The sequence below is a fragment of the Trichechus manatus genome, unplaced genomic scaffold (assembly GCF_000243295.1).
Source record: "Trichechus manatus latirostris isolate Lorelei unplaced genomic scaffold, TriManLat1.0 scaffold00005, whole genome shotgun sequence".
Taxonomy (NCBI): domain Eukaryota; kingdom Metazoa; phylum Chordata; class Mammalia; order Sirenia; family Trichechidae; genus Trichechus; species Trichechus manatus.
The window spans coordinates 4526711-4539025 of record NW_004443941.1 but is presented as its reverse complement, the minus strand read 5'-3'; the positions used below and the strand labels follow the sequence as shown (position 1 = coordinate 4539025).

Sequence of the window (12315 nt, the reverse complement as noted above, 5' to 3'; positions counted from 1 at the left end):
CTTCCTCTTCAAAAAAAAAAAAAAACTATTACTATCAAGAAAGTCATGGAGAAAATTTTACACAACTTATTGTTGCAGGTCTCAGAGAGGAACACAACCATGCCACCTGGATCTAAAAGCCTCCTGACAGAGTAGGCTGCCTCTAGGCGCTTATTGGTGAGCTAAAGAGCTTTGGAACACTTGCCCCAGCAGGACAGATGCAGGCCTCGAGGTCCGAGGGGCTGAGAGGCCAAGGAACCAGGAAGGAGAAGCTAAAGAGACAAGGAACACAGGAAGCAGAGCTGCCTCCGTCTCAAAGGCTAGGGTCACGACCTCCAGGGTCTCAAACAGTGGGCTTGCCACTCAGATGACTAGGAGAATGGGGCCGCCCAAATCCGAGGGAGTAGAGTTGCCATCCAGTGGGCCTGAAAGGCAGAGCTGAAGCCCAGGGCCGAGAGGCCTCCATCCAGAATCCAGAGAGTGTGGCCAACACTCAGAGTCTGAAGGGCAGGGCCATCGCCTAAATGATCTCAGAGAACAGAGGATTATCTCAAGCCCTGAGAGATAATCTACTGTGTTCTGCTGACTTGCTTGGTGTCTGTTACCCCTTCTTTTCCTCCAGTTTCTCCCATTTGTAATGGAAAATGTCTAGTTTGTGCCTGTTCCACCATTGTATTTTGAAAGCAGGTAACTTGTATTCTAGATTTCACAGATGAAGATGAATGTTTGGATTTTGGACTTAGAGTTGATGTAAGACTTTTGCTATGATATGATGGGGTGATGTGTTTTATATGTGGCAAGGACATGAATTTTGGGGGGCCATGGGGTAGGATGTTATGGATTGAATTGTGTCCCACAAAAATGTGTGTCAATTTGGCTAGGCCATGATTCCCAGTATTGTGTGACTGTCTACCATTTTGTAATCTGATGTGATTTTTCTTCCTGTTGTAAATCCTACACTCTGTGATGTTAATGAGGCAGGATTAGAAGCAGTTATGTTAATGAGGCAGGACTCAATCTACAAGACTAGGTTGTATCTTGAGTCAATCTCTTTTGAGATATAAAAGAGAGAAGTGAGCAGAGAGACAGGGGAACCTCCTACTACCAAGAAATAAGAGCCGGGGCAGAGATCATCCTCTGGATTTGGGGTCCCTGCACTGAGAAGCTCCTAGACCAGGGGAAGATTGATGACAAGGACCTTCACCCAGAGCGGACAGAAAGAGAAAGCCTTCCCCTGAAGCTGGCACCCTGAATTTGTACTTCCAGCCTCCTAGACTGTGAGAAAATAAACTTCCATTTGTTAAAACAATCCACTTGTGGTATTTCTGTTATAGCAGCACTAGATAACTAAGACAGCTCCTGAGACTAAGCACTGATTCTGATTTCCTGCAATAATCACTTCTAAAGTAGAAATCAGATTCAATACAGAACCTCTGCCTTCAGGTAACTAGAGAGACTTTGAACCCACTCCTTTGTGAGAAATCTGGAATGCCACAAAGCTTAGGGATAATGCTGTCAGTCACAGGAAGTGTGTCCTTTAAACTAAGAAACCAGGTAATTGTATTAAACAGAGCTGACAGTGGCCTCTAACAGAGCCTGCTCCCAAATTTCAATGCTGAAAAACATATTGAGAGTGACATACAAGTTCTGCACTGATTCCGACACTTTTTTATATACCATGTGATGTGGAGAGCAGGGTAGTTGGACTGGACACGTGCTGTGTTTTAATTTGACCTACAGGGAGCTCTTGCAGTAGAAGTAATAAAAAATGGTCCTGATTCGGAAACATATGTGTATCATGTTAAGAAGGGAGAAGGACACTGAATCTGGTCTTCTTTTCTTTTTTTTTTGTATTATACAGGTATTTCTCAAATCACTTTTACGACACGTTTGTCTATATTGATTAGATGCTTTTGGAATGACAATGTATAACCTGTCTAAATCCATCAATTGCTGAGCTGTTGATGCCTGATTGCCAGGATACCTTACCTGCTAGCCCTAAATATGAATATTATTCATAAGTCTTTTCACTAAACAGATCAATAATTATGTGCATATTAAATTTGCATTATTGCTGTTAACAGTACCCTTTAGCTGACCACAGATTACGCTCTTCTGCTTAGCCTACCATAGATGACAAACACTTCATTAACAACACTTAGAATGTGCACGTGGGATACATAAACCCAAGAGTGTATAGGTGAATTATAAGGAACCTGTTTAGTGTTAGGCTAAGTACATATTCCCTACAGTTTTCACTGTATTTCCATTCCGAGTGCCACAAACCCTTCCATTAAATATGTTTTGCCCACTTAAAAACTGCTTTGTGGGGATGGTATGTCTTAATTGTTCCCAAGAAAATGTATAATGCGCTGCTGTGAAGGGCCTTCAGGTAAACTAACAGGCAGGCAAGTTGCCGCCTAGCTTCAGCAGATTTTAAACCACTAATGAAAGACAGTATACTAAAAAGCAACAACAACAAAAAACTCGTTAGAAGAGGAAGAAAAAATAAGATTTCAAAAGAGTCTTTCTGTGTTTTCGTTTTCACAAATGAAAACAGAGAGTAAGTGCCTTTGACTGGCTGACTGTAAACCTTCTTTTGTCTTCTATACATAATCTATTTTAGGTCCAAGAACAGAGAAATATTGGTGCCAAATTTTCCCAAGCAACTGATCTGTGCTTAAAAATTATGCAGAGGAAGACAGAATCAGCCAGTTGCCCTTACAAATCAGGCAGTTGCGCATGTAAAACAGGTAATCGCAGATTCTCACCAGCAATTACCTTTCTTGCACCTGTGAGTGCCTGTTTTGCATATGTAAGTAGGTCCCTGTTTATTGCATTTAAAGCTGCCACCTCAGCTTCTTTCAGGCAAACTTTATGTTTTTTACTAAATGTCACTCTGAATCAAAGAGGGGGCATTCCTATGGGCAGTTTGTGTGTGCGCGTGTGTGCAAGTTTGTATGCTTTTTAAATAACTGTGAAATTGATGCTAACGTCATTTGATTTTGACGATGTGCCTTGCAGGGCCGCGTTCAGTGATATATTTCACTTTGCTTTTATGACATAAGTGTGTAAATGTTCTGCTGCTGAGGTGTATCAATCAAATCAAAGGTTCGAATTTAATATTATCCAGGTGCCAGGATGGGAGGGAAAACGATACCCCAGCTCACAGCCAACCGATGCAGAATGTCTTCACAGTCAATACCAGGCTCCCGCTCCTACCTCTTGTAGCTCCATTACTTCAGGGTTCATAAAGTGGAAGGCGGCAATTCTGACAATGCCGTGGGTTTTTTTCTCCCCTTTAGCTATAAAGGGGGAAAAAAAAAGTTACTTGCATGAAAAAGGGAAAATATCAAATTGACTTTTTATCCAATCATTTTAGGCAGGCATTAGAAGCAATTAAAATCCACAGTGTTTCAAGGACAGTTCACAGCTTTTTGATAAACTGAAGCAAATCCGAAATCCATTTTTATAACCGCACTGGATGTAGTAGCAAGTCACTGAAGCTATCAAACAGAATGCTAGGGAAGTCCTTACTGGCCTATTATTTATCATTAAATATCCAAGAGGGTGTACGAGAGCGTTATCCGTCCATCAGACCATGCTGCTAGGAACGTGTCTAGGCAGCAAAATTTCAAGCGAGAGGATCCAATTGGATTTCCTTACTTGCCAATTTGATGGCAAATGGCACATGGCATTTGCCAGTCTTTGTGCCAGGCAACCGCATGAGGAAAGTTTATGGTCGTGAGTGTAGATCTGAGATCTAAGGGTGAGGAGGCCTGTACCAAACTCAGGGAGGGGAAAGTCTTGCTTCTTTCTGGAGGTTCTAGAAAGGTCACCCAGATGTTGTGACAGGATTACCTAATAATAACAGAACTTCTGACCCTTCCATGAAGACAGATTTTGACATGATATATTGTCATTTATTAGGTATTGAGAGGGGCAAGCATATAATAAAACCCAAAAACCCACTGCCATCGAGCCAATTCCGACTCATGGCTACTCCCTGTGTGTTACAGTAGAACTGCAGTGCATAAGGTTTTCAATGGCCGTGTAATCTTATGGAAGTAGATCACCAGGACTTTCTTCCTAGGTGCTGCTGAGTGAATTTGAACTTCCCACCTTTTGGTTAGAAAGGTAATGTTTCTAACAGGGAACGTTTGGCAGGTTACCACTCACATCACCCTTCTTAACTAATGACATCATCTTTTGGAGATGTTTGCAGCTACGCTCATGTGTGGGCTCACTAACTCCAGGTTCTTCCTTTCTCCACATTATGTCCTTTATTTCATCTTTTACCATCAGATAGACAATAGTAAGTTGTGTGTGTGTGTTTTCTGAAGGGCGAGTGTCAAACAACAGGCACAACACTTTAGCTGTGAACAGACAAAGTACAGAAAACAAAGGCACCCATGGAAATTCTCGGGAGTATTTATACAGAAATGTATTTTTAAATAAAAAAGCATCATTAGTTCATTAATTAATGCATCAAATAAACAAGTAACACAAGCAAAAAAAGTCACACACACACACACACCCCATTTCATATTTTCAAAAAAGATTCAGAAGGGGGAGGAAGAGGAGAGGCGACAATGCCTGCCACATACAGGCACTGTGCTAAGTGTTTTCATGCCTCTCCTCACTTATTTCTAGCAAAACTCAGGTGAATTAAGCTCTGTAATTACAGCCAATTTATATGTGAGGAAACTGAGGCTCAGCAAGCTTTCAGTAACTTGCTCAAGATCCCACAACTAGTAAGGGACAGAGTAGGACTCCTCTGGAAATGCCTGGTAAGGTTTTATATGGAAAAGTACTTCTCAAGAGCATAAAATGAATTCGCCAATTCATGTATCAAATTAAAAAACCAAGAAATGTCAAGCAAAGCAATGAAAGACCAATAATTTCTCACTCGAAAAAATCCTGTATTAAGTTGACTATAATTTATCTTTTTTAAATCTTTATATTCTGAATTATATGCATAGCCAGAATATAAATATGCATTTATCTCCTTAGGTTTTCTGCTTTGAGATTTTCCATTGACAGCTCCGTTTGTTGCCCCTGACTGTGACCTCTCGTCCAGACTTAAACCTGTGAACCATCACCATATCTACCAGTATAAGATCTGGCATATAATAACCACTTTTCTAGACAAATATAAAGGGCATAAGTGTGTGTATGTGTGTGTGTGTGCGCATAACCCAGAATAATTACTCTATCCTGCTAAATAGTTCTGTTCAGTATACCTGTAAAGTATTATGCTGAGTACTGTGCTTTGAATTCTGCTCATACTATTCGCCTTACTTACGATATCTTCCCGTCATCCTAGTTCTCGTCATGGATTCAAATGAATGGATGGAAATAGTAAACGGCTCTTACAGCCTCTGCTCAAAATTGGCTCCATCACTTCTGCTTAAATTTTATAGTCCAAAGCTAGTCGCACATACAGGAATACGTACTCACTGTCTTAGTCATCTAATGCTGCTATAACAGAAACACCAAAAGTGGGGGGATTTAGCAAACAGAAATTTATTTTCTCACAGTTTAGGAGCCTAGAATTCCATAGTCAGGGCACCGGCTCTAGGGGAGGGCTTTCTCTCTCTGTCGGCTCTGGGGAAGGTCCTTGTCTCTTTTCAGCTTCTGTTCCTCACTTCCTTGACGATATTCACGGCATCTATCTTCCCCTGTCTGTGCTTCCTTGCTTCTGTGCCTAATCTGCTCTTTTTATAACTCAGAAGTGATTGGCTTCAGACTCCCCCTACACTGATATGGCCTTATTAACATAACAGATAATCCTATTCCCAAATGGGATTACATTCACAGGTTCAGGGATTAGAATTTATGACCAATATTTTGGGGGACAGAATTCAGTCCATAGCACTCATCCTGAAACCACCACTGCAAACCCCTTGATGACAAGCAACAATGCCTAATCCTCCCATGTGGCATGAGAAAGTGAATATTCGGGAACAATCACAACACTTACCACAGCATGGAAATTTTGGCTAAGAAATGTTGAGGAGTACATGGAAAATCTGATGTGTTCCATCGTCACTACCACACTCCACACGTCCTGTCACTCAGTTTTCAGTCGCTTCCTTCTTTCTACAAAGAGAAAACACTCAGTGACTCTCCAAGGAAGAAACTCCCAAGTCCCATCACATGAGAAACCTGCATCAATTCAAAGTCCAGGTTTGCTAACATTATGCAGTAATCTCTCCATCTGGTTCAGACGTGGTTTCTCTTGATCTGTAGATATATGCACTAAAAGAAAAAAAATTTATAATTGAAGGCCTCCCTGCTCCACCACCCCCTCAGCACCACCACTACACGCAAGAACAGGAACGGGAACAAAATTTAAAAAGGAGGAATGAGAAACACACCATAATCACTAGTCCAGAGGCCTCCTACTCTGTAGATCCTCTGTCCATTGTTCTCTGTGGCCCCTGCCTCACCTACAGAGGTTCTTGTCTTTCTTACTTCCTTGACCACATTTGTAATAACTATAGAGGAGGACGCCCTCCTTGGTAGCTGCCAGCTTTCCAGTCTATCTCTTGCTCATGGAAGATATGAGCACAAGGGTTATTTTAAATTTCAAATAGTCAAAGGCTTTTTAAATACAGGGTCATACATTTCCCTTAAAAACATGTAACCTATTTCTTGCATTTACACGTGCCTGCCAGTTACCATACCCCAACTTGTTTTCAAGAGATTGTTCTTCTCTCTCTCTCTCTGTGGTAGGCAGAATTCTAAAATGGCCCCAATTATCTCCCCTGGTGTACATGTCCTATATAATGCCCCACTCTTGACTGTGGGCAGGACTTAAAAATATGATGAATGTCACCTCTGAGATTAAGTTACACTCTATGGAAAAGGTGAACAGATTTTTTGTAGATGTAATCAAAAGTCCCTAATCAGTTGCCTTTGACTTAATCTAAAGGGATATTATCTTGGGTGGGTCTGACCTAATCAACCGAGCCCTTTATAAGAGGGTCTAGAGGTCAGAGACTTGAAGCAGCAGAAATTGTCTCTTTCCTGTTGACCCAGATGAAGCAAATTGACATGAGTTCTACAGCTGCAAAGAAATGAATTCTGCCAACAATAACGTGAGCTTAAAAAAGAACTCCAAGCCTCAGATGAGACTGTAGCCCCAGTCGACACAATGATTGTGGCTTTGTGAGACCCCAGAAAGAGGACCCAGCTAAGACACGCCAAGACTTCTGACCCACGGAAACTTTGAGATGATAAATGGATATTTTGGTTCTTTAACAGCTTTACTGAGATATGATCTACATACCATGAAGTTACAGATGTGGTTTTAAGCCAATAATTTGTGGTAATTTGCTGTGAAGAAATAGAAAATGAATATAGCCTCTTTCAATAACACGTTAGCTATTTTGAGGTTTTTAGACCTGACTGGGAAGGCTCAAACTTATTTTGATTTGCCCCTAGTCATTTTATCTAGCTGGCAGCTTTTATCAGACATCTGCTCCCCAATCCTTTATTAATACCATTTCTTACTGAGTGGGTTCTAAAGCAGTAGGCTTTTACAGCCCTACAAGGTACCACATTTCTGAACCCTGTATTTCCTTTCATTTCTGTAACAAACCAGACAATTATTTCCTGAGCTAATCTTATTCTTGTAATACCACCACACGTAGTCAAAAGTAACTAAGATACCCTACTAATGTTTTCTTTTCCAATCCCTTCACCTAGAGCTGTCACCTCCGTATACACACTTTCTATACCTGAAATGATTGTAAATTACAGTTATATCAAATTATCTTCCACTGTCCGATACGGATTCTCACTCTTTCAGTCTCCAATACCAGTTTCCTCATTGTCCATCAACCGCTAAGTCAACAGGACATGTTCTAGTGTTTGGTATGGCAGTTCCCGCCTTCTGCTACCAATTTCTGAACTGGTCAGTGTGGATTAGACTAAATGCCAAAATCTTAGTGGCTTAATACAAAAAGGATTTCGGTTTTGTATGTTGTTTTTACTCACTTACAATCCAATATGGGTTAAGCAGCCCTCCTCTATCTTGCAGTTCTCCATCTAGGACACACGGATGTTAGCATCGTCGTTGTAGAAGAAGAGAGCGATGGGAGAGCCACGTAGGTTCCTAACTGTTTGACCTGGAAGTGACACAGAGCACTTCCACTCACAATCTATCGGACAGACCTACTCACACCGGCCCAATCCAACTGCAGTGGGGGAAGGAAAGTAAGAGAGAAGTTGGGATAGTTGGCAATTACAGTTGCTGTCACAGCAGGGCTTAAACATACATGCTCTAATTTATTATTCACTGCTGAATCCATGGAAAAATTGGGGGGGTGGGGAAGCAGGGGCTTTAGGAAAAAGAATCAAGCAACAGGCAGAACGGAACCAAGGTAAAAACAGAAGACAAGGAGAAAGGCCTGTAAGAAAAAGGAAAAGCAAGAAGCAAGCAGAGAGTCTGCTTCTCAGGGCAAATTTAAGTTTCCTTCAGAAATTGAACTCCATGTCTCCCAAAGAGCCCCTGAAGTTACCTGCTTTGCTTCCCAGGCACTGAAGAATTATTGAAAAATTCGAAGCATGCTTCCCTTGAACACAGTGGTGCAAGGCTAATTGGATGTATCAGGATAAAGTTTTTATAGATTCTCCTAAGTGTACTACTACACTTGTGAGGCATGAGATTGCATGCCACAGCTGCACCATGGCATTTATAAGATAATATAAATAACTACTACAGAGATTTTTTTTTATTTAAGCATAGTTATAATATATATCAACATTGAACTTTCAGCAAATGACAGAGGCTTTATGTTAGACATTTCTTTTGGGATAACACAAACTAGAACTCTACTTTTCAGAGTCTGGCTTATCTAAGTAACTCTGAGATGCAGATTGGATACAAACAATGCCAAAAATGTAGATGAAAATAAATAAATAAGTATCCTAATGCTATCATCTTTAAGCAACTGGATATAAATATTTGGGTATTTATAAATGGCAGTTGTTTTGTTGGCCTTTTTGATTCTCTGTCTGGCATTGTATGGACAAAGTCTAAATGTTATTATTACTCCACAGACAGACACCATGTTTAGGCAGAAAACAAAAACAAAAACAAAAAAAACATTGTACTAGAATTCAGTGTCACAAGGTTCTAATTATAGAACTGTCATTAATTAGTTGTATGAAGTCTAGCGTGTCACTTCGTTTTCTCTGATCCTGACTTCCCTCATCTTTAAAATAAAAATATTGGTATCTCTTAAGCTTTCTCCTAAGAGTCTAACAGTGTATCTGTGCTAGGAGGAATAATGACCCCTCTCCCCAGAGATGTCCATACTCTAATCCCTGGAGTCTGTGAGCATGTCACTTTGCATAATTAAGGTTCTGTAATTGAGGTCAGGAGTCCCTGGGTGGGACCACCGGTTAACTTGCTCAGATGCTAACCAAAAGTCTGGAGGTTCCAGTCCACCCAAATGCATCTCGGAAGAAAGGCCTATCAATCTACTTCTGAAAAACCAACCATTGAAGACCCTACGGAGCACAGTTCTTCTCTGACACAAATGGGGTTGCCATGAGTCAGAGTTGACTTGACATCAACTGGTTGGAATTAAGGTAAAATAAAGGTAATCTGTATAATTATAGTTACAGACCTTACTATGAGGTGATTGTCTTGGATTATTCAGGTAGGCCCAATCAATCACATGATACCTTAAAAGCTGATAACTTTCTCAGATTGGAGGAGAAAAGGAGGCAAGAGAGATGCAGCAGATAAAGTCAGAGAAACTGCAACTGTGAGAAAGATTGGACCCACTGTTGCTGGAGCGGGGTCAGGGGCTCATGGAAAAGCACCAGAAGGAATCCAGGCGGCTACAGTGTTGCCATGAGTTGGAATCAACACCACAGCAACGGGTTTGGTTTTTTTTGTTTGTTTGTTTTATAGGAGCAAAGATCATCCCCTACTGACAGCCAAAAAGTAAAGGAAGAATTCAGTCCTATGAGCGAAAAATACCTAATTGGACCAATAATCTGAATGAGCTTGGAAACAGATTCCTCCCAGAGCCTCCTGATGAGAACCCAGCAGACCGACTCCTTGATTTCAGCCTTACGACACCTGGAATGGAGAAACCAGGAGAGCCAATTCGACTTCTGACTTACAAGACTGTGAGATAATGAGTGTTGTTTCAAGTCGCCATATTTGTGGTGATTTGTTACACTAGAAGTAGGAAACACACAATATCTAAAAGCAACCCGCTGCAAACAGAAATGTTTTTGAAATCTCACGTATTATCTAAAAAGTTCATGTGAATCTTGCTTTCAATGTTGTTTTAACTCCTTGTTTTAGCTATCTAGTGCTGCTATAACAGAAATACCACAAGTGAATGGCTTTAGTAAACAGAATTATTCTCTCACAGTCTAGGAGGCTGGAAGTCCAAATTCAGGGAGCCAGCTCTAAGGGAACGCTTTCTCTTGGCTCTGGAGGAAGGTCCTTGTCATCAGTCTTCCCCTGGTCTAGGAGCTTTTCAGCGCAGGAACCCCAGGTCCAAAAGATGCACGCTCCTGGCTCTTCTTGCTTAGTGATCTCTCTGCTCACTTCTCTCTTTTATATCTGAAAAGAGATTGACTCAAGATACAATCTAATATTGTAGATTATTATTATTATGTTACTGGGTAGAAACCCCAGGTTTTGCTCGGCGTGACTCATATCAGCCAATAAACAAGAGACTGAGGTGGGAAAGCATAAACGTGCTTTTATTTCATTGTGCAAGGAAAGGAAGCAATCGGGGCTGTTGCCACGAAGACTGCTCTGAGAGGGTGAGGGAAGAAAAGTTATTTTTAAGAGGCTTACAAGTAGGGAGTTCATGCGTTAGCAACATTCTTAACCATACCACACAGGCATCAGGATTTTCATGGGGCAGGCCAAGCAAAGGAACTGCAATTTTAACGCAGAATTGTGAGGCTAGCCAAGTAATGAGGCTGGAATTCTGATGCAAAAATTGTGAGGCAGGCCAAACAAGCTGCAGCGGAATTTTCTGCAGCTTGGGGACCTCTGTATTAAATAACATAACTGTCTCTAATCCTGACTCATTAACATCATAGAGAGAGGATTTACAACACATGGGAAAGTCACATCAGATGATAAAATGGTGGACGGTCACACAATACTGAGAATTGTGGCCTAGCCCAGTTGACATACATTTTAGGGGGACACAACTCATCCATAACACTCCCCCAAAACATTTTAAATTCCCTTTTATTAAAAAAAAAAAAAAAACTTCTATTGTGCAACATAGAATAAGAATACTGTTTCAAAAATGCTGCACCTTCAAATAACCCAGGCACCTGTTGTAGCAGATAGGATGATGAATCTCAGACTGGGAAATCTGATGGCTAATTTTATGTATCCACTTGACTATATTACAGTTTCTCCAGTTGCTGGGCCCAACACCAGTCTAGATGTTGTTATAAAGTATTTACATGTGATTAAATCAGTTGGCCTCAAGTAAAGCAGAGTATGCTCCATAATGTGGGTGAGCCTCATCCAATCAGTTGAAGGCCTTAAGAGCAAAAAGAGAGGTTTCCTGAGGGAGTGTTCTCCAGACCACAAGTAGACATCTTGCCAGAATTCCCTCTTTCCCTCACCTCCTATCCCTGAATCTGGGACACAAGACTGCCGGAATCTCTAGCCTGTCACCTGACCTACATATTTTGGACTTGCCTGCTCCCACAGTTGGGTGAGCCAATTCCTTAAAATAAATCCCTCTTCATATATGTCTTATGGGTTCCTGACTAAGACAAGAAATAAACAATTAGATGATTTTCAAATGCCCTCTAGTGCTAAAGGAGCCCTGGTGGCGCAGTGGTTAAACATTCAGATGCTAACCAAAAGGTCGGCAGTTCAAATCCACCAGCTCCTCCTTGGAAACTGTATGGGGCAGTTCTACTCTGTCCTAAGGGTTGCTATGAGTAGGAATCAACTTGACGGCAATGGGTTTGGTTTTGGTTTTTTCTAGTGCTAAAATAATACGATTATGTAAAATTTATGAAATTAATATTGAAAATACACATAAACTGAAGGGCCTATGAGTGCATAATATGGTCTACTTGCAACACAGAGTAGGGCATGGCAGACTATAATTCCAGAATAATTCAGCCAAGTGACAGAATAATTTATGTTATGCTCCACTGATAAGCAGTGTTTAGCCCTGCCACGTATCTTAGCCACATGGAGGTTAAGTTTAGCCATCCTGTCTGATCTGAGCTACATGCAGCCCCTAGCATGATCTCATACCCAGTCAAACTTGGAATATTGTTTAGTGCAAGATGAAGTAGCAGTAATCTAGCCAA

At 41.0% G+C, this 12315-nt stretch overlaps 1 long non-coding RNA gene across 1 annotated transcript; it reads right to left on the bottom strand.

Annotated features, from left to right (window-relative positions):
- Window positions 1-2908: 2908 nt before the first annotated feature.
- On the bottom strand, window positions 2909-10039 carry LOC111821270 (uncharacterized). The gene is made up of 4 exons (XR_002824719.1): window positions 9980-10039; window positions 7984-8114; window positions 5963-6081; window positions 2909-3284 (listed from the first exon to the last, which is right to left on the bottom strand). It is a non-coding gene; the product is annotated as an uncharacterized LOC111821270 (long non-coding RNA).
- Window positions 10040-12315: the final 2276 nt, after the last annotated feature.